The 23,380-nt window shown below is 42.3% G+C and overlaps 1 long non-coding RNA gene across 14 annotated transcripts in view; it reads left to right on the top strand.

The window, feature by feature from the left end:
- LOC116662171 overlaps window positions 1–23,380 on the top strand; it is a 138,978-nt gene that overhangs the window by 77,412 nt on the left and 38,186 nt on the right. For 2 of the 14 annotated variants that reach the window (XR_004318170.1, XR_004318167.1), the window contains exon 14: window positions 22,047–22,133. The exons of the other annotated variants lie outside the window; for them this stretch is intronic. This is a non-coding gene — a long non-coding RNA (uncharacterized LOC116662171). The remainder of the gene's footprint in view (window positions 1–22,046; window positions 22,134–23,380) is intronic. 14 annotated transcript variants of the gene reach the window in all.

Here is a 23,380-nt window from a genome sequence, read left to right as displayed (position 1 = left end):
TAGAGCCTCTTTTCCCCTTTGTAGCAAAGGGCTATTGTTGGGGCTACATTTCCCCGATGCCTTGCATCTCAGGGGTGTTAAGGTTTGTGAGTGGAAAGGATGTGTCCACTCTTGGTTGGAGGTGATGGAGAAACGAGTGTACCTTCTCCTCCCTGACTTTGCTCATCTGCTGGTCGTCTTCAGGGGACTCTTAGGCCCTGTGAAGGTGAAGCCAGAAGGACCAGGGATGGAAGGAGCCTGCCTCTGCATCACCACATGGAGGGAAACTGCCCTGCACTATTTTGAGAGCCAGAAGTGAAGTCTGATTCACTGGAGTCACTGCTTTGTTTCACCTCCTTAGTGCTTATTACTACTGAACAATCTATATATTGTTGTTTGTTTCTCCTGCATATGTGTGTAAATCCCACGAGGGCAGAGGTTTTTGTCTGTCTTGGTAAGCTGTGCTGTATCCTCAGGGTCTAGAACATTGCCTGGAACATAATAAGTGCTTGATAATGTTTGCTGAAGGAATGAATGTGGGACTAAATGCAAAGATTGTAGTTGTGATATAATAGAATTTGGAGATCTTAATCCTGATTTCACCAGATACCATGACCAGAGAATTTTATTCAAGGCTATTTGTGTGTGTGTGTGTGTGTGTGTGTGTGTGTGTGTGTGTGTATGTGTGTGTGTTTGAAAATGAGATGGGATCCCAGGGTTCAGAATCATTTACTCAGAATTACAGTTGAAGGATCTCAGTTATCTATTGCTGTATAACAGATTGCCCCCAAATTTAGTGACTTAAAACAACAAAAATTTCTCATCACATAGTTTCTGAGGGTCTGGAATATGGAAGTAGTTTGGCCAGTAGTTCTGGCTCAGGGTCTCTCGAGAGGTTGTAGCCAAGCTGTCCACCTAGACTTCAGCCATTTGATGACTTGACTGAGGCTGGAGGATTTGCTTCCAAGATGGTACGCTCATGTGGCTGTTATCAGAAGGTCTTAGATACTCATGGCTATTGGTCAGAAACCTCCCTCAGTTCATGACATCAGTCTTTCCATAGGCCAGCTTATAGTATGGCAGCTGGCTTCTCCCAGAGCAAGTAATCCAAGAGAAGGCTTGGATTCTGTGCATTTTATGTAGATGATCTGAATCTTCTTGGTAGCTTGAATTGCCACTTACGTCCCCTTGTCAATGGAAAAGGCACAGGCTTAAATCTGCTTACTCTTGTTCACTGTATTTTTCTGTTACTTCCCCGTAACACGCTTCCCACCGCACTCTTCTGTTTTGTCTTAGCTAAAGATGGTATTTAAGCCTAAATTCTCAGCCAGCTCTGTGAGTTACTCATTTTCCCCTAGGCCTCTCCCATGTATACATGAGGTATACATATTAATAAATCTGTTTGTTTTCTCTTGCTAACCTGACTTGGTTACAGGGGCCACAGATGAAAACAAAGGGTGGAGGGAAAATTATTTTTGCCTCTCCTCCCTCCAGAAGTTAGATGGGACTGGGTTTTGAACCCAAGGCTGAATGATGTAGGGGCTCTCTCTCCACGCAGCTCAGCTATGCTCATTTTTTCCCTAACTGCATTCTGTCCTTTCCAGTGGGCAGATAATAAACACAGTGTTGATTCATACCCATTATTTTTGTTTCTAGTACCCTCCAGAACCCCAAAAGGGAAAATGAGGTGAGTAGCCAGGCAGGATTATAGCATTCCAAGGCCCCTGACCTTAATACCATCAATTCCAGCTTTTAAATCCCATTCTCTTTCCATAGTACCATCAAGGGGTAATTTAGAACAGACATTGAGCAAGCAGGAGGAGTTGGGAAATGCAGCAATGGCCAAATGCCATTTGGAGGGTATTTTTAGTTACCTAAATAAACTGTATTTCCAGAGCTGCAGAGTGTCTGCAGAGCTTATGGGTTTTGTGCAGTAAATAAAGCAATGGAAATGCCACGAAGGAGCCCAGCCAGATGACTCCATTTGTGTGCATTCTGCTCCAGAGGAGTCCCTTAAACAGCAGACGGGCTCCGTGTGACTCAGCGAACGCACACAGGCTGCTCTCCAGCACCGCTGCCTCCCTCCTCCTCTGGATGTTGTGTGCCAGTCTCGCCAAACCACGCCCAGAGCAGTTTCCCAGTGAGAATTCTGCAGGGCGTTAGTTATCCAGAGAAACAGAGTTCTGTGATCAGATGAGTTTTGGAAGCGCTACACTGAGAGTTCAGTAGAGTTTCTTCCCCGTAGGACACCGTAGTGCTGCTAAAACACTACTGTGTATTTTGGGGGTGGTATGTTAAGCTGTGCTTTCCAAACCCACTTGAACAGGAACTCTTTTCTTTGAAGAACAAACATTAGTATTTGTGCTCATTATCAATCTCTTGCCTCTAAGCTCCAGATCCACTCTTTGTCGCCCTTACTGTGGTACTGGAATATTGCCCCCTTGCCAGCTGGCAGAAAGTTAAGCTTCATTGGTAGAGGTTGCTGGGGAGACCATGGGGGAGGAAGGGGTGTCTCTTCTTGGTTTCCCTGTACTTTACTTCTTCTTGTTCCTGTGGTATTGGGCTGGCATGTGAGACACCCAGTGGAGCTTACCCCAGCAACTTTCAGTGGTACCCTGGCAGGCAGCTTCATGGTAAGTTTGGCAGGTGCCCCAGCTGTGCTGGGCTCAGGGACAGCCCCTGCCATGGATGCCCCAGCTGGTTTCCCCATGAGTCCAGTGGCACCTCCTGTGTGTGGCACCCTTGTGGCTTCCTGGGGAGTTCAGCCAGTGCCCTTGCCAGCTTCCTACAAATTCAGCAGCACCCCCAAGGGCAGCTTTCTGGTGAATTTCATGAGCACCCCAGTGGGCAGTTTTCTTCCCACCACCTTGCCCTGCTGGCCCCCATGGTGTTTCCATCTTGCCAGCTCTGACCCACAGCTCCTGGCTGTGGTCTTGGCTTGTTTCACAGACCACCTCTGGCCCAGGGCGACCTGACCAACTTCTCTGCCACCCAGTGGGCGGCAGCCACACTGTCACCAGTCAGGATTGAATCCCAGCCTTGGGGAGTCCTCTTCCCACCCTGTTCCAAGTTTATTTCTTCCTTGGTATTCCCACTTAGTCCTAGGGTTTCCTCTCTCCCTTCCTGCCTTTCTCCTTCTTAAAATTTGAGATATAATTCACATACAATAATATTCACCTTTTCAAAGTTGACAGTTCAGTGATTTTTAGTATATTTGCAAAGTTATGCAACTGTCACCACAGTTCAGTCCAATTTATTTCATCACCTCCGGAGAAACCCTATACCCATTAGCAATCACTCCCTCTTCCCCACCCCCATCCCCCCAGCTCCTGACGGCCATTAATCTACTTTTTGTCTCTATGGATTTGCCTTTTCTAGAAATGTCATACAAATATAGTCATAAGTATGTGGTCTTTGGTGTCAGGCTTCTTTCACTTAGCATAAATTTTCAAGGTTGATCTGTGTTATAGCATGTATCAGAATTTCATTCCTTTTTATGGCTGATTTCCATTGGATGGAAATGCCACATTCTGTTTATTCATTCATCAGTTGATGGATGTTTGGGTTGTTTCCACTGTTTGGCTATTATGAACAATGCTGGAAAGAACATTAATGCGCAAGTTTTTGTGTGAACTTATGCTTTTACTTCTCTTGGGTATATACCTAGGAGTGGAATTGCTGGGTCATATGGTGACTATTTAACTTTGGAGTTGACCAATAGAGAGGGTATCAGGTGACTAACTGGCTTATTAAAATATTTTTCAGCCTTATTTTAATTAGAAAGCAGCCTTCGTACATTTAAAACATAGTCTGAAACATTATCGTGAAATGCAAATAATGTGGGCTTTAGAGCCAATCTGGCCGGTGTCAAATCTCACCTCTACTACTTTCACCTGAGATGTGGGACACAGAAGAAACAGCAGGATGTTCCCTGCTCGGAAGTGATGGGCTGAGGTCAAATCCTTTCTCTACCATCTTAGCTGAGAGGTGGGACATTCTCTAGGGGGAAGAACAGAATATGATCTTCCCTGCTCAGAGCTGGAATCAGAACAATTATTTTTTTGTGTGTGACTTGATGTACTAAACTATTTTATGCTACATGTGAAAATTGGGTTTTCTGGTTAATTAACACTCTGGCTGAGAGAAATATACCACAGAGCCACCATTGATATAGACGGCTTTTGAAAAGAATTAGATCACAAAAAACACACACTTGACACTGAAAGTACAACAGCCCTTTGCAATCATTTGAAGTAGATTTCCAGAAATCAGCAATGATGTTGACTGTTACAGCCTGACAGACCAGGAAGCAGGGACCACCGCTGGGTAAATGAGATGTCAGTTCAGCTGAGGTGGAGCTGAGAGCCGGGTCTGAGACCAGGCGCGTGTGTAGTTGGGTATCTCGAATATTTGTGACTTTAAGGTAATTGAAATGGGTTCATATATCTTCTTGTCAAAATATTCCTTAATAAATTGTGTTTATTTGTGTGGGGGGCACACTGTACAGCCATTCATTACTTGTGATTCAGATCAAACTGATAGAATGTTACGAGCAGCTCTGAAGATCATTCAGCCTTTGTCAATTCTCAGCAGTTTTCTACCTTTCAATCAAAGGGCTTTCTAGTAGTGAAAGCATTTCATGTAGTAAATGCATTAAAATGTTTTCTCAGATTTTACTCTTCTGGTTAATGATTCCATTTTCTTCACAGGCTTATTGACCAAAATGAGAGTGACTTTCATGCAAGAAGCATGATTACATACTTCATTTGTGAGGACTGGCAGCAGCCAGTCAGTGCTGCATCCTCTGAACTTGCAAGTTCTCAGGACCAGAGCAAGTCTGGGAGTGAGGCAGGTCCAGGCTTTGATGCAGTTTCTCCGGCTGTGGCAATTTCTAGGATGTATCAACATCTAGTGGAAAACAAGTCTCTAAGAAAGCCTGTATTAACTGTGCAGGGGATAGAGAAACATCACTAATTCTAATTCACCTGGAGTGGAAGGGCACGTGTCATAATTACACACATAATCATCAAGCTCAGGCCACTCTACCAGCAGATTGTGCTGAATGATGTCAGAAATTCAGATTCGTGTGCAGTGTGGGAATGGTCTAGGGAAAGTTGGGTGGGGTGGAATTCTTACAAGTGTCTCCCTGCATACTCTTCATGCCTAAAGTTTCAGTGAAACACATTTATTTTAGGGTACATTTCCTGTAGATCATTGATGATAAGCTTTATTTTTAAATTTTGTCTTATTCTTTTCTTGTAATTTTTCATTCCTTCTTTTACATCTTTAGTTTTTTGTTTTTGTTTTTTCCTCTTAAGAGAGACACTGGGGATTGAACCCTAATCTATGTGCCCACCAAACACGAGGGCTACTGCTGAGCTATACTCCCCTTCCCCCCACCCCCATCATAAACTTTAGAAACACCTGCAATGTGAGATTCAAAACGCCCAGGAGACCGTGGAACAGTAGGGATATCTGCCTCACAGATAGTGCTTGCTTAGTATAAACCATATGGTATGTACTAAATAGTAAATGCTATATATCAAATATGATGTGTCATTATAATTTTAGGTTTTAATAGCTGGCAAGTTCAGAGAATTGGGTAGGAAGCTGGGCTACACACAGTCTACTCAGAAAATATGTCAACATGTACAATGCATACTCATTCTGGTCAATAACCTCATGTTCATAACAATTATTAAATGCAATCATAGGCAATCTTAAAAGTATTTCCATGACATACATTCATACATCAGAATAAAATTTGTTACTTCTAATTTTTAGAATTGGGATAGGTGATCTTGACAAAATATCGCTGGTTTTTCTTAAGTAATGACGGGAAGTGGTACAGGGTCCAGGAGAATAATAGGTGAGAAGGTCCAAATATTAAAAACAAACAATGATGCCTTGATTTTTCAAGAGTAAGCATAAATTCCTCAAACTATACACTGGTGAATTTGGTATTGATTTTAAGCTAGAGGCTTAAAGGGCAAAAGCTGCCATAGACCGTGTGTACGTGAACGAGTGTGGTTGTGGTCCAACTAAACTTTATTTAAAAAAATGGATGGAGAGCCTGATGGCTCTTAGAATGGACTTAAAAAAAAAGATTGTGAGCCCTTTAAAAGAGCTGTTTTGATCCTCAGGAGTTTGCATAAATGCAGTGGTCCTCAGCCCTGGCTACACACTTACAGGCTTGCTGTTTATCTGTTTTATGTATATTATTTTGTATCCCTAATTTACCCCTCCCCCACCCCTCCCCCTTCCTACCCCAACTCCGGCCAGTAACTATGAGTTTGTTTTCTATGTCTGAGTCTGTTTCTCTTTTTTTTTTTTTTTTTGGTGGGGAGGCTAATTAGGTTTTTAAATTTTAATGGAGGTACTGGGGATTGAACCCAGGACCTCATGCATGCTAGGCATGCACTCTGCCACTGAACTATACCCTTCCCCGTTTCTCTTTTGTAAATAAGTTCATTTGTACCATTTTTTAGATTCCACATATAAGTGATGTCATAAGATAGTTGTCTTTGTCTATCTGACTGACTTATGATAATCTCTAGGTCCATCCATCCCCTCACTCTCTTAATCTCACCATTCATTTCCAAGGTGACAATATCAGAAGTTCACAGTTGGCTCTGGAAATGCTGAGATTCTAAGCAGGAGACTCTAAGCAGGAGTGTGAATAAAGCTGTTGACGAATTGTCCCTCTCTTATATGACAAGGCCGGTAGAAGCAGAGGGGCTTGCCTTTTGCTTTGAGTTTCTGAGACTGCTTTCGTGTGTACGCCATCCCATACATTCTGCACAATGGGAAGTTGACAACCTAGTGTTTGGGGCCTTAAGAGTTTAAATTATGTGTCTTTGGAGTGTTTGTTTCTTTTGGGGGGAGAGGGAGGTAATTAGGTTTGTTTGTTTGTTTATTTATTTTAATGGAGGTACTGGGTATTGAACCCAAGGCTTTGTGCATGCTAAGCAGTAAGCACTCACTCTGCCACTGAGCTCTACCCTTCCCCCATCTTTGGAGTCTTGAAATCTCAGAGACCTGGCGGGCTGGCCAATGCATGGCACCAGAATAGGGTGTCCTGTTCTGTGTATGTGCACATGCGTATTCCTTTTAATTTCTTTGTCATAGCCACACACTAGGGATAGGTCGAGATGATAGGAAAGCTGGGGAGGGGTGGTCCTATATTTTCCTTCACTGATCACAATGATACAGATACATACACACATGCATAGATACAAATATGTACATGTATGTATCTATCTGTACCTATATCTATTGTTTGCTCTGATAGGCACACCCCTATTTCAAATGCCTAGTACTGACCTCCTTAGAAGAAGAGAGCAGGAACATTTCACCACTTCGGGAGAATGGAGTTGAATTTGAGGGCTGGAGACCCGGGGGCAAACACGGAAGGCAGGCTCAGCTCCAGCGTAGAAATACCTGGAAGCTGTAAAAACTCAATGTTGTGAAAAGAGAGTTACCATGTTAGGATTAAAATACAATGTTAGCTGAAAATGGCAGTTGTTTTTAATTGGCAGAGTGGAGTTGTCTCTGGTTTCCTGCTTCTTATGTCATCTATAGTACTGAGCTAAAGTAAGCCTGACTAACAGTTTCAGTTTTACCGTTTGAGGTCGTGTTTTTTCCTTGATCTTCACCCTGAAGCTTCCTGAAAATTCCTTCTGGGAGCTTGACCCCAAAGTCAGGAGTGGTTGGTATAAAAATCAATGTTAAGACATGGTCATTCAGCAACGTCTTTTCTGTTTTCAAAATTACTTGAGTAGAAGTGATTTAATAATGGATTCAGTGAAGTCAGAGGACAACAGGGCTTCTCTGCAGAATTACAGATCATATGGGTTGTTTTTTCTAGAAGCAGGAGAGTGTTGTAGGAAAGTTTTCTCTTGATTCTCTTGATACCAGAAAGATTCTACGTGCCTAGCTTACTGTAGAAATGTGGCTGGTTCCTCAAGGAGGCAGCATATGTGGCTGGGGTGCCCTTTTTCTTGTGGGGGCAGGTGTCCTGGTCCTCTTGGGTGTGTCCCTGCCTCAGTCCTCTGCATGGTGCCTGGGTTCTCCAAAGTTGGCATCCTTTGCTCTTGCCAGCCTTCTCAAGAACCGGTGCGTGGACATGGCTTTTTAAGTCTGTCTACCTGATCTAGGTATGCCCCCTTTTCTACTGAGAAAGCAAGAGGTAGCCCCTTTAATGCAGTGGCTCCCAACTCTGGCCACATAACTGATGTCCGGCCCACCCCCAGAGGTACTGAATTAATTGGCCTGGAGGGAGCACTGGGGATTTGGGTGTGCAGCCAGGGTTGGAAACATCCCTTGAATCAGTTGTAATTGTGGTTCTACCCCTTTGAACATTCACCTAAAGTTACGATAAACTTTGAAGAGAACTGGGTAGTGGGGAGTGTGTGAATAGATTGGGGCAACAGGTTTGGGAACATTTCAGTAGCAGTTACAATGGTCCAACAATGGCAGTTTCAGAATAATTCCTTCCAAAGAGGGTTTAGAATCCCTTATGAACATTTGCATATTTCTGGGGATGATACAAGGAGTAAGCTCTTTCATTGTTAGGTTATGCTGGGCTTTGAAAAACATTAATGTATTGCCTTAAGTTTTGTCTCCTCTGGCTCTGAATTGTTGGAAGCTGGATCGAATTGGCATGTAGATGAGCAGGGCAGGATCACAAGCTATAAAATAGTACGGAAAAGGAATGAATCATGACAGATTGCCACTTTCACTCAAGCTCTGGGGAAATGCTTAGACATAAGAGGTACTGAGCCAATGTCTGTAGAAAACGTGGTTCATGATCATTTCCTTCAATTTTTAAAGTCCTGTTGACAGAGGGAAGCCAGTGATTTTTTTTTTTTAAGTAGTGGTATAACATGATGAAAACTGTGATTAAGGATTATTTTGATAATATGCTTTTTTTTTAAAAAATGGAGGTACTGAGGATTGAACCCAGGACCTCGTACAGGCTAAACATGTGCTCTACTGTTGAGCTATACCCTCCTCCCCCTACTTTGATAATAATATATTGGAGAGATGGCAAGATGCGGGGAGAACCCAAAGAAAACAGCTTAATACAAGTTATACCTGTAAGCTGAGAGAAGGGAAGGGTTGATGTGGCCAGAAAGTCTGAGAAGAAGGGGATGGAAATTGATCTGAGCCTGAAAAGATGCAAAGATTGAGAGGGGGATGAGGGAGTCATTCAATGGTGGGAGACATTTCTGAATTGTTATCATGTTAAGAGAGAAGTAAATATGGTTACCCAGGGTGGGGGTGGGGGAGTGGTAAGGGATAAATTAGGAGTTTGGGATTAGCAGATGCAAACTACTATATATAAAATAGATAAACAAGAAGTTTCCTCTGTATAGCACAGGGAACTATATTCAATATCTTGTAGTAACCTATAATGGAAAAGAATCTGAAAACAAATATAAGTATATATATGTTATAAAAAAAAAAAAAAGGAAGAAGTAAAAAGAAATTAGCACCTGATTTCAGAATACGCCCTGCTGTCAACCTGATCTCAGCCCTCACCATTCACACTTGGGCAATGGCTATTACTCCTACTGCCTCTCCTTCATAAAACCCACACTCCATGCCAGGGCATTGTGTACACTGTAGAACACACTTAAGTCTCTCAAAAACTCTCTATTAGTATCTCCTGCCAAGTCCCTCCTCTCAGCCATTCATTTCCCTGGCTTCAGTCCAGGCCCTACCAGCCACCCCACTTACTGCTCCAGGCTATTTCCCTTCCTCCATTCCTCTCCTTCTGCTGTCCCTGCATCCTTCTCCAGTCTTGTGTACTCCTACCCAACAGTTAGTATTCCTCAGACATGGAAAAGCCATTTTCCTGATGAGAAGGCACTCAGGGTGCCTCCAGCTCTTCACACCATCCCCACCGCCCAGCCTGTTGTTATGGAAAGAATGGAAGCTTTTTTTGTTTTGTTTTTTGTTTGTTTTTTTTTTAATAAAAATGTTTTTTGTTGTGCTACTTAAACTTAAGATCTCACTGTTGGGTGGGGATACGAGACTGAAGACAGGAGCCAGGGCAGGGAGAAAATCTTCACATAAGTAGGGTGGGTAGTGGTGTCCAAGATGGAGGAAAAAGACCATGGAATCACACGGCTCAGAGAAGAGACGTGGGAAGAGGTATTTATAGGAATCAAAAAATAATATTTTGAGGGGACACGTGTTGTGTGCTATGCAATGGATATTTCTTATTCTACTCCTCAGGAGACGATTAGTAAAATTTTCACTAATTCTTTGGTGCGAATGGATCCTTTATGGCATCTGCACAGATTTGCTCAGTCCTTCTTGTGTTGAGAGAAGAGAGGCTGCGATCTGTGAGGGTGGACACAGGGACTTTCTTGCCCTTCTGTTTCCTCTTGGCCCTGCATGGCGTGGGACACAGTCTAGATGCTCAGTAAATACTTCTGATTTGAGTGTATTTTCATTTTTACAACTTTTCTTTGAGACCTGCAATTTTATCCCCGTTTTCCAGATTTAAAAAACGGGAGCCTGAAGTAGCACGCTATTATGCTTTCCAGATGCTTGCACACTGTAGGGGAGGCGTTTGAGGATTTATGCCAGATACTGTCTTCTACTTTGTTATATCAAAATGCACAGGTTCACATTTCAGCCACCTCGCCTTCACTTTTGTGTCACATTTTCACTTTTCAGCCCAAAGATGATATATTATGTTTGGGTGACAAAACAGAGGGCAATATTTGCCTCAAAAAAGTAAACTTTAGTCTCTTTCTGTTGAACGGTTATCCCTTTTCCACTGTGGTTCAGTAGCAGGAGACTGATGCCTAAGAATGCAGTGGTAAATAAGAGGAGTGTAATTAACTTAAGCTTGGTTAAGGGCATGAGCCAGTGGGTGCTCAAGGAATTTTGAAATACTTGAACCTATGAAGAATTCTTTGACACTCTTATCAGTGTTTCCTGTACTAAATGGTGGGTGATGGTTCTCTTATCTCTCCATCAGCAAATATCCTTTTAAAAATCATGTAGAAAATGATTGAGAAATTTTTTACTTATTTGCTTGAAGCTGAGTTTCACCAAGGTAGAAGTTAATATACTGTTCACCCTTCTCAGGATGGAAAAGGAAGAATTTACTGGGAGGTCTGAAGGCTGCCCTGAAGACAACCTATAACTGGGTTCGACTGTCAAAGAGTGGGAGAAGGTGGAGACTTCTGCCTAGCAGTTTAAAGAGGGGAGAATTTTTTTTTTTGTTTTTATAGTGGCTAACATTTGTAAGTCTCAAACTCCCAGATTTAGCCCTTCCCACCCTCTTTCCCTGGTAACCATAAGATTGTTAACTATGTCTGTGAGTCTATTTCTGTTTTGTAGATGAGTTCATAGTGTCCTTTTTTTTTTTTTTTTTTTTTTTTTAGATTCCACATATAAGTGATATTGTATGGTATTTTTCTTTTTCTTTCTCTTTCTGGCTTACCTCCCTTTAAATGATGATCTCTAGGTCCACCCATATTGCTGCAAATGGCATCACTTTATTCTTTTTTATGGCTGATTAGTATTCCCCTGTATAAATATACCACAACTTTTATGTTATGTATAATAGTTTGTGTTATTAAATAATTAGGATACTCCTAATTTATCCCTCCCCTATCCTTTTCTCCTTCGGTAACCATAGTTTGTTTTCTATATCTGTGGGTCTACATCTGTTTTGTAAATAGATTCATTTGTATTTTTTAGATTACACATAGAAGTGATATATTTGTCTTTGTCTAACTTCCTTCACTTAGTATGATAATCTCTACGTCCATCCATGTTGCTGCAAATGGTATTATTTCATTCTTTTTTTGTGACTGAGTAATATTCCTGTATATATATATATATATATATACAGACTTATACCTCATCATCTTTATCTGTTCATCTATTGTTAGAAACTAAGATTGCTTCCATGTCTTGGCTATTATAAATGGTGCTGCTATGAACATTGAGGTGCATGTATCTTCTCAAATTAGAGTTTTCATCTTTTCTGGTTATAAGCCCAGGGGTGGGATTGCTGGATCACATGGTAACTATTTTTAGTTTTTAATGGAACCTCTGTACTGTTTCCCATAGTATTTGCACCAACTTACGTTCCTATCAGTAGTATAGGAGGGTTCTCTTGTCTCCACATCCTTTCTAGCATTTAGTATTTATAGAATTTTTGATGATAGCCATTCTGACCAGTGTGAGGTGATGCCTCATTATGGTTTTGGTTTGCATTTCTCTAATAATTAGTGATGTTGAGCATCTTTTCATGTGCCTGTTAGCCATCTGTATGTCTTCTTTGAAGAAATGTCTATTTAGGTCTTCTCCCCATTTTTTGATTGGGTTGTTTGCTTTTTTGATAGCAGGTTGTATGAGCTGTCTGTATATTTTGGAAATTAAGCAAGAGGGGAGAATCTTGATCCTGGGTACTGTGGCTCCTCAGAATAAGGAAGAGCAACCAGGATTGCACGTTCCACAACTGGAAGAGAGCAGAGCTTGTTGGAATTAGCGTTTTAGATGTGGGAGGACTGCAGAGAATGCCAGAATGCCCTGTAGATGGTGGAAATAATCTTGGTCAATAGGCACAGCTGCAGCTTGCCCAGATCGCTGATGCTCAACCAGTGACGGGGAACCATTGTTTACCGGCACTGGGGGCCTGAGAAGGGGCACTAAGAAACTGATACTTTATTTTCTGCCAGTACCAGTTCAGGTATGTGAGTGCTTAAGAGAGAGCCTTTGTTTTAGACAAAACCATGCCATTGTACCTGTTTCCTGAGTGTCAATACCTGTTTTATTAATAACAATTTAATGGTAATGATAGCTACCATTTACTTAATGTCTACTGTTATGGATTGAATGTTTGTGTCTCCCCAAAATTCATATGTTGAAGCCCTAACCCCCAAAGTGATGGTATTTAGTGATGGGGTCTTTGAGGGGTAATTAAGGTTAGATTAAGTAATGAAGGTGGGACCTTCATGATGGGATTAGTGGCTTTATAAGAAGAGGAAGAGAGAGCTGTCTCTCTCTCTCTCCCTCTTTGCACACATGCATTGAAGAAGGGCCATTTGAGGATGTATTGAGGAGCTGACCATTTACAACTCAAGGATAGAGTTTCACCAGGAAATGAATCAGCCAGTACCTTGATCTTGGACATCCCAGTCTCCAGAACTGTGAGAAAATAAATTTCTATTATTTGAGCCACCTAGTCTATGGCATTTTGTTATGGCAGCTTGAGCTGACTGAGTGAGCTCCCATATGCCAGGAACTTTCCATATGTTGCAGCTTGTCCTCAAAACAACTCTGCAAGTTAGCTGTTTCTACCTGGCAAAGCATACAGAGAAGTTAACCACCTTGCCCAAAGTCACACAGCTAGCCTGTGGGAAAAATACATAAAGGGCTTAGTACAGGGTCTAGTCCAGAATATGCACGTAATAAAGAACCCTATGACTCAAAAGCTCATGTTTTTTCCATGTATATTCGGGCCACCCTTTTATCCCAGTAGGTGAGCTGTCTCCATCCTTTGCACCCCAAAGCTACTCCTTGATATAGATGATGACTCTGTTGTGACAGAAGGGAAGTTAATGGTGTTCAGCCAAAGGTGGTTCCTGGCTGGATGGAGAGCCCAGCCTCATGATTCCTTGAAGTTTTCTCTTCTGAAGTGAGAAGCTTTTGGCATAAGAACCAGTAGCAGTGGACTCCTAATCAGGAACCCAAAATGGAACTCTTGGTGAGAAACTTCCCACAAGGCCTCGTCCTGGGCACGCTTTACTGCTTCTCCATAGCTTACCTGGAGAAGTCTAGGCAATCATAAGTAGCAGGCAGCTTAGAGGATACTAGAATGTGAGGTGCTATAGGAAGCTGGGTTCACAATGCGAGGGGCTGGGGGCAGACTCCAGGCTCTTCTTTGGATGAGTCTAAACCTCAGACCTGGCCTTGCATCTGGAGAATGACAAGAGTAGAAGGCTTTTTGTTCCAAATCCTATTTGAGCCACACTGCCTACCCTGTGGGGTGTGGAAGGAGCGAGGTACCTTTCCCCTGACACGAGCCATATCTCCATAATGTGTCTGGGATTCCTGTTAGTCTCCATCTGCCCTGCAGGGGTTCTGGGGCCCAGAGGCAGGGGTGAGTAAAGCAGGAGGAAGAAGAGAGGAGATGGAAATGGAGGGCAGGAGGAGGAGGGTGTTCAGAAGCCTCACAACCCGGTAAGAGGTGGAGAAAGGGTTTCCAAGTAAAACACAGAGCAGCTGGCATCATGGAACCCCACTTCCTTCTCGTTCTCCCAGCATCACTCTTGAATGAGGAGCTCTGGGGAATGAGTGAGGAGGATGTTCCTGGTTACTAGCATAAAGGAGTCTAAGAATAGGCAAAGAGTAAAGTCCAGGGTCAATAAAAAGCACCTTGACTATAGAATTCTTCTGTGAAAACTTCAGAAGTAAATTTCCTGGGTAAATTTTAGTTTACCTTTCATGCTAGGGAAATGTCAGCTACTCTCTTCTAATTAGCATTGCTAAAATGCCACCATGAGATGGGCGACTAGAATCAAGGTTTTCATTTCCTTTGCTTTTGTACATGGAGCTACCATAGCAATCAGTGTCTGTGTAGCTTTATTCCCTTGGTTCTTGGTGTTCTCTCTGACGGGAAGAAGTTCTCTTCTTCCTTGGAACAAGTGTCATTTTGTGAAAACTGAATGCCTGTCATCTCTTCCTTGCAACTCATGTGCATTTTATCAAAGGGTTTGGATGGTTCACACAGAAGTCCCACAGTGCTGTTTTCCACAGGGAGCCATGTGTATTTCCTGAGGCCATTAGCTGGCTTACAAGAAAAACCTTTAAGCACGCCTCTTTTTTTTTTTTTTTTTGAGAAAATTGTTCCCAGAATCTGTAGGATTGAGCATAGATAATAGAAAGAGGTAATAAGATCATGTTGCACGTAACCAAGCTCCCATTTAGATCTTGGCTTATCTGTCTAAGCTGGGAATCATGGGGTGTCCTGTGAACCATTCCTGAGATTTAAGTTGCACAGAGAGATTTAGCATTGTTGCCAACAGATTGATTTCTCTCAGAGGGAGTGATAGATCCAGCCATGAATCAACCCTGGGCAGGGTGGTGGGTGCATCCTTAGGATGAAGGAGGACTCACTCTAAACTAAGGCAGAGTTTCTCAAACATTGCTATGACATTTTGAACTGGATAATTCTTTGCTATGGGGGTTGTCCTGGGCATTACAGGATGTTTAGCATCATCCCTGTCTTCTACCCACTATATGCCAGTGATGACAACCAAAAATGCCTAGATGCTGCTAAATGTCCTATGGGGGAAATACTGCCCCCTGTTGGAAAGTACTGATCTCAAGCATAGACAAATGTTTCTTCTGGTGCCCTTGTAGAAGGCTTTGAACACTTTTCTTCAAAGAGCTGCAGAACTTTAGGGGGCCACTAGAGGGTAAGCAGGGATGCCAATTGGAGCAGCTTGAGAGAGGTGTCCCTGAGGGACCCCACAGAAACTGTGGGAAGAGGGAAGATCTCTTGGGAGGCTTGATGGACCACTGATAAGAGCAAGGCCTGGGATTCTAAGAGCTTTAGGGAAGCAGCCCCCAGTAAGAACACACCCCTCTCCCCAAGGGCTGAGAGGATCCTGTGTTGGGAGGTGCCTGTCAAGTGGTAGGCTCCATCACCCAGGTGAGGTGTTCCTCTGTGAGGAGGTATCAATCAGCCTCTTCCATCTGCTTGATGTGGCAACCTTCGTGTAGAGAGGGAAGGGATTGTTGGTCTTATTTTGATTTTTTCATGAAGGGGAGACAGCGTTCAGTTCAATAAGCATTAATTTGTGCTTACTCTTTACTAGGTTGTGTGATTGGTTATGGAGATATTGGTAGACTGCATAAATGGCCACAGATTATTTACCCCTCCACATCCATGCCTTTGGCAAGTCCCCTCCCACACTGACTCTGGGCTTGGCCATGTGATTTGCTTTGGCAAATAGGTCAATAGCAAATGTGATGTAAGCAGAGGCCCAGAAAGTTCTTGCTCATTGGAACTTACCCATTCTCAAGACTCTTGGGACTCTGTACTGCTACTGCATGAGGCAGCCCAGGCTAGACTGGGCTGATCAGAGACCTGTGGCCCATGGGCTCCTGTTGCCCTCCCTGCCAGCCAGCCAACTTCCAGAAGCAGAGATGCCTAGCAGATCAGCTGTTAACTGACATGACTCAGCTAAGCATGGCAGAAGACCAACAAAGTAAGGCCCAGCCCAAATGCCTACCCACAGAATTGTGAGTGAAATGGATAGTTGTGGTTTTTAGGTACCTAAGTTTTGGGGTAGTTTGTTATACAGCAAGCTAACTGGTATAGAAACATAGATGAATAAGACATAGTTTTCGCCTTCAGGATTCCTCAGTCTAATAGACTACTGATTTCTCCCAAGGGGGAGTCTGCTTGTGTAGTTGGATTCTTAGAGCCATGGTAGATGGTAATACCAGTCACTCACATCCTTTCCCCCTGGAATACTAGTTAAAAGCATGAACTCCGACGCCCAAGTACTTGGGTTCCAGTCCCAGTTCCATCACTTACTAGCTGTGTGGCCCTGGGTAGATTGCTTAATCTTTGTGCCTCTATTTCCTCATTTGTGAAAAGGAGTGAAATAATATTACCTAGCTCCTAGTGTTGTCAAGAGGATAATGTATACAGAGTTCTTCTAACAGGAACCTACTACTTAGTGTTTTGAAAGTGTTAGCTGTGTATGGTTGGTCTAAAATAGAATCAGCATTAAAGTTTTTTTTTCTTCTTTCTCTCTCTCTCTCTCTCTCTTTTTTTTAATAACAGTATGTTTTTTGTGAAAAATTGGAAAAAAAAAACCAGGAAAAATACAAAGATGAGAACAAACATCATCCCTTAGATTTTGTGCTGAGTTGGCAATAACACACTTGACTTTAAATCAAGCTACTATGGTCAGCTGTTGGAGAAGGATCATTCAAGACACCCAGGGAATAAATGTATGGAGCACTGAGCCAGGTGGTGCCCTTTATATAGACTTTATTCCGTGTACATTTCTCCAGTTGGATTGAAGGGGATCAAGGAGTTCTTTGTTCTACAGCAACTGGGGGATAATTTGCAGATCCCAATGGACTAACTGAAACATTAGGGCAAAGTGCAAAGGAAAACCAGCAAGGAAGGCACTGGTTAGTAACTCTGGACTTGTGGAGCAGTTTTTAACTAAAGAGCACCTTCTCATATGCTGCCTCTTTTGATGTGTAGGGCTGCTCAGTACGTTCAAACGGGCAGTTGTTATTAAACCTGCTTTTGCAGAAGCAGGAGCCGCACTACTACTGTAGAGTGCTACTGTAGTTCCCTGGGGTCACACGGGTAGTGATGGGTGGAACTGGGCTCATGCTCAGGGACTCTGACCTAAAATCCAGTGCTTTCCTCGCCTCCCTATAATATCTCACACAATTCAGAAACAGTGCGTGCTGAGGGGGGAAGACTTGGGGCCAACACTCTTTTCAGGGGTTTCCAAAGAAGTTAGTATGATGTCATTAGGACCAGAAAGCTAAGAATCAGAACACAGTATGGTTTCTAAGATATTCTGAAGCCTGCAGGGTTACTGCTGACCAAACTGTGGGCCAACAAATAAGAGTTGGTGAGACTGGAAAGCCTTCTCCAAATTCTGTTCTTGGCAGGCTTTGAAGTCCATGTAAATGAACTGGGTATTTTAAGTGCAGGTACGAGTAGGGGAGACCAGGTCGGGTGAAGTGCGAATCCAAGGGCAGGAATCACAACTGAGAACACTGTGGTTATTTGTTGTGTTTCTATCAGCAACACTCATGTGTTCAAAAGACCCAAAGCCACACCTGTCAGAATAAGGAAACTTTAACTGGGACCCAAATCTTAGGCTTAATTTTGCAGTAGTACAGGGAATTACGAAGTTAAAATGCAACGTGTTTGTCCCATAAGCAGCAATTAAGTGGCTTTATGTGCCAGGTGTAGTGTTGCGTATGGGTGATAAAAGCTTGGGTAAGGCAGCACCCTCAGGGACTTCCGAGTCTGAGGAGAGGAGGACATTTAGAGAGAAAAGTGCACTGAAGCACGTAGGCCTTTAACAGGAGGAGGTACAGAGAACAATGGGGTGTGACAGAGAAAATATGTGTTTGGTTTGAAGGTTTGGAAGTGGTTAGGAAGACCTTCACAGAGGGATTATCTTCGAGCTAAGTTTTTTCCCCCAGTTTTATTGAGAAATTGACATACATACATCACTCTTTAAGTTTAAGCCATACAGCGTGATGGTTTGATTTACCTATATTGTGAAATTGTTTTTTTAAAAACAGCTTTTTGGGGGTTTAATTTACATACCATACTATAAAATCCACTTGTTTTAAGTGTACAATTCGATGAATTTTAGTCAGTTTACAGAATCATGCAGTTATCACCAGAATCCATCACTCTAGGTGATCATGACTCGACTTTCTGAAGTTCTACAAAATCAGTAGGTGCCCAGCTGTTAGAGATGAAGAAGGTTTAGGAAGGGAGGGCAGAGAGGCATGGATGGATACGGTGTGTTTGGGGAAATGCCAGCAGTTTCATCAGGCTGGGGCCAGGGTTTGTGGCGGGTGGAGCTTGGGCGGCGGGGAGGGCAGTTTGGGGAGGGCAGTGGGCAACTTTCTGAAAAGTAAGTTTGGAGCAGCCTGCAGGGCCCTGACCATGGAAGGCCTCATGTTTCCTACTCAAGAACTAGGAGGCTTGCTTTATTGAATCATTTTTAAATTTTATTTTCACCGGAGGTCTTCACATTTTTAAACTGAGATATAATTTATATATAACATACACTGATTTTAAGTGCACAGTTTGATGAATTTTGACACATGTACACCTGTGTAACTGCTTTGCGGCTTAGCGTACAGAACGTCTCCATCTCAACAGAATGTTGAGAGTTCCCTGATACCCCTTCCCAGTCAATTACTGCCCCCCTGCTTCCCCAGGAAAACACTGTTCCAATTTCTAGTTCTAGCTGTTCTGCAACTTCATAAATGGAACCATATAGTATGTACTCAGTGGTTTCTGGCTTCTTTTGTAATGTTCATCCATGTTGTTGAGTATGTTTTATTGCTGAATAGGATTTTTAAAAACTCTTGTCTATGATTTATTTTTTTGAAATTGCCCAAGCAATTCATGCACAATTCATTCAACAGCTGTTGGAGCCCCTGCTATGTGTAAGGCATAACAAGGATGCTGGGGCCACAACAGGGAGCGAGGGGTTAATGGTTCCTCACTGTGTGGAACTTAGGATCTGGTGAGAGGCAGCTGGGAATGTAAAAGGTAGGAAACATTTAATAGCAGGATGTAAACATTGAAGGTTTTGTTTTGTTTACAAAAAGCTTTATTGTTTCTGTTTGGTCCAAGGTTTGGGAGAGGGCTCCAGGGTGGTTAAAAAGCTACATGGTGGCTGCAGAGAGAGGCTTCAGGTAAAAGCCCTGACTCCAGAGGGGCTCCTCAAAGGCTGCTGGGTTCCAGAGGCTCCTAGTTGTGCTTGAGGGTGAGCCTTTCAGAGAGATACTTGCCCAGCCCTGTCTGGGGACCAGCCAGCCCGCGGAGGTGAGTCAGGTGGTCGCCCATCTTCTTGATGAGTTTCATCTCCTCATCCAGGAAGCCACTCTCCAGAAAGTCACAGAGCTACGGGTCTATGCGGGCAGGACCCAGGGCAGGCAGATCCAAAAGGGCCTGGTTCAGGTTCTTTTCCAAGAACACAGCGGCTTCTATAGCATCCTGGGTTTTACCCCACTCATCTTGGGATAGCTTCTGCACGTTCTGGAAGAGGGTGCCACAGCAGCACTAGTTTTGTATTTTCAAGAGATGCTCAGCCGCGCTCTGTGGAAAAAGTGGCCCAGGCCCTCAGGGGCCACATCATCACAGTAGAAATAGTGTAACTGAGCAGGACACTGTGGGGTCTTCTGGGGTCAGACCTCTCCCCCATATCTTCTGCTTCAGCCCCTTTCTGAAGTACCTGGATAGTAGTATCTCGTGTATATTTCCTGAGTTTTTCAGATGCTTAAAACCACTACTAAAGGGAAGAAATGAACTTCTTGATGATGGAGAGCATGTAGCCCCAGACCTTTTGGAGCTTAGGAATTGATAGTGTTGACCACCTTGTTCCCTCAACATCAGCCAATCAGAGAATTGTGCATGAGCTGATCACATACCCTGAGACCCCGCCCCCCCTTACCTGGACTTTAAATACGCTTTGCTGAAACCTTCAGGGAGTTCTGGGCTTTCCTGGGCACGAACCATCCCGTCCTCCTTGCTCGGCCCTGTGATAAACCTTTCTTTGCTCCAAACTCATGTTTCAGTTTGGCTTCATGGGGCGGCGGGCACATGAACCTGCCTTCGGTAGCAATAGAAGACTGGAGAGAGGTAGGTGTAGGAGGCCTGCAGATGCATGTTGACCAGGCAGTTGACAGTGACCTCCACGTCGGTGAAATAATTCTGACAAATCTGGGAGCTCAGGGTTGATTGGCAATAAGGAGCTAAGCTCAAAAAATAGTGCTGGCTGGTCCTGGAGGTGGAGGGTAGTTCAGTGGTTGGTCCCGAAGGTTGTGACTGGGGAAAAAAAGGTTGGAGGGTGATGGGATGCTGGAGGAAGGGGTGTCCCTGGGTCTGTTCTGTCCAAACAGTGTGGAAGCAAGAGACAGATCCCTAGGACCTCCCAGCACACATTTTTTAATTCTTGTGAATATTTTATTTTTCTTCAAGTTAACTTTATTGAGATAGGTATTTTAATGCCATAAAATCCACTCATTTTATGTGGACAATTCAATAATTTTTAGTAACTTTACACAGTTGTGCCACCATCACCAAGAGCCAGTTTTAGAATATTTCCATTCCTCCTAAAAGGACCCTGTGCCCACCTGCAGTCTTAATCTCCACGCCCCACCTTAAGCAACCACTTACTTACTTTGTCCCTATAGATTTTTCTTTTTGAGACATTTCAGAGAAAGGAAATTATACAATATATGTCTGGCTTTGTTCCCTTAGCAGGATGATTTTGAAGTTTATCCATGTTGTAGCATATCTCAATACTTAGCTCTTTTTATTGCTGAATGGTATTGCATTGTATGGATAGACCACATTTTGTTTATCCTTTTACCAGTTGGTGGACATTCGGGTTGCTTCTACGAGTCTTGTATGGACACGTGTCTTGGGTAGACGTATGTCTTCATTCATTTCTCTTGGGTAGATACCTAGAAGTGGAATTGCTGGGTTTTATGGTGACTCTATGTTCAACATTTTAAGACACTGTCAGACTATTTTCCAAAGCAGGTGCACCATTTAGACAATTGTACCAACAATACATGAGAGTCCTGGTTTCTTCCCTTTGTCATCTACACTTGTTATTGTCTGTTTTTTAATGATAGTCATTCTAGTGGATGTGAAGTGTCTCATTTTGGTTTTGATTTGCATTTTCCTAATGACTGTTGAGTATCTTTCATGTAATTGTTGGCCATTTGTCTATCTCCTTCGGTGAAAAGTCATTCAAATCTTTTGCCTATTAAAAAATTTGGTTATTTGTCTTCTTTCAAATTATTTGTTGGATGAAAACGCAATATGTAAAAAGGACCAGGAAAGTTCAGAGAATTGGATTTTGAATACCTGAAGGTTAAATATGTCTATTGCCTAAGAAGGCTGAAGAGGTGGGCATAGTCCTGACCTTGCAGAGCTGCACTGTCCATTATGGTGTCTCCTAGCCACATGGAGCTGTGGAGCATGTGAAATGTGGCTCGTCCAACTTGAGTTGCACTGTAAGGGTGAAATGCACACCAGACTTCAAAAACTTAGTATGAAAAACTGAATTGTAGTGGTTGCATTGGTATTGACATCTATCAAAACTCATCAAATTGTTCATCTCAAATATGTGTAGTTTTTGCATTAAAAATGTTGTTGCTGAGGTACAATTGACATATAACATTATATTAGTTTCAGGTGAAATCATAATGATTTGGTATTTGTGTATATTGTGGAATGATTGCCACAGTAAGTCGAGTTAACATTCAAGTCATTGCATTTTAATTAGAAGATGATGCTGGCCATTGTGTTGGGAAAAGACTGAAGGGGACGAGGATGGGAGAAGAAAGACCATTTATTTAAAAGATTCTTATTGGTAAGAATTTTCATCATTTCTAACTTTCTCTAATTTTCAACAGAATAATTGATGTTGTGCAATAATAAAATTATTTAAAGTAAAGAATTAAAAAGGATAGTGTAATTTTACTACAGCCTTTATTTTCTTAAGATAAATTCCAAGAAGTGCAAGTCTTGGTCAATGAGGACATATGTTATGACTTGATGTGTATCTCCATATTGCCGTCCAGAAAGTTGGACCCAATTTATAATGTTGCCAGCTCTGTATTAGAGCGTGTGCCTCCCACCGCTTGTGCTAGCCCTTGGCAGTATTACTCTTTCTTAAACTTAATCAAAGCAAGAGCTCCAAGTATGCCTTCAATAATTCTCATATAAATTAGTCCATTTTTTTTTTCCCACTAAACACTTCTCCCTAACGTCCCCTAGTTCAGCTACTCCATTAAGCTTTGGATAAGTTTCATAATTAATCTTTTTTGGTTAGTGCCGACAATTTATTAAGTTTTTGTTGTTCCTAAAGGTGGAAGAACCTTGTCAAACTGGTACATTGTTTGATTTCTACTTTAATATTTTTTTAAGGAAATTAAATGACAAACCCAAAGTCAAGTTTAGAAAAGGATGCCTGAGTATTTTGGGGGGACTTATTGTTGGATATTAATCTTTTGACAAAATTTTAATCAAGAATCTCATAATTGCTAAAATCCTAAAGAAAACCCATTACAAGTTAGCTTAATAATGAGGGCAAAGTAAATTTTACATTTTTTGCTGAAGGTTTTTTCAGAAGCACTTCAAGATTGGACACTAATCCTGGAGTTTTTCAGAATGAGGCCTCTTTTCCAAAGTTTTTTTTTTTTTTTTTTAAGCTGAGAAGCCTTAATAAGCAATCTAGAATCCTTTGTTGGGAGAAAAAACATGGAGGCAAATTGACTACAATATGTTTATAAATGTACATGCATATTTTTAAGTAGAAGTTCCATTTCTCATTGTTCCCTGGAGAACCACTGGGTGAAATTAATTTTAAAGTACGGTGGCGAGGCCCCTCAAAGGTTAAGTTAAATTGAGAAGTACTACTGCAATTTGATTATGTTTTCATCTTTTTGGATTAGTCATCTAATATAGATTGAAGTCCTATTTTCATACATCTGTATAGGTCACCTAAAAGGCTCGTTCAAAATTCTAAATTTTTCCCTCATGAATAATTTCTTTCAAAATGTAACCTTTCTCGTCTATGGACATAATAGAGGTGTTTATATAGAAATAGCAAAGGAA

The sequence above is a fragment of the Camelus ferus genome, chromosome X, assembly GCF_009834535.1.
Source record: "Camelus ferus isolate YT-003-E chromosome X, BCGSAC_Cfer_1.0, whole genome shotgun sequence".
NCBI lineage: Eukaryota > Metazoa > Chordata > Mammalia > Artiodactyla > Camelidae > Camelus > Camelus ferus.
This window is presented reverse-complemented; position numbering and strand designations above follow the sequence as displayed.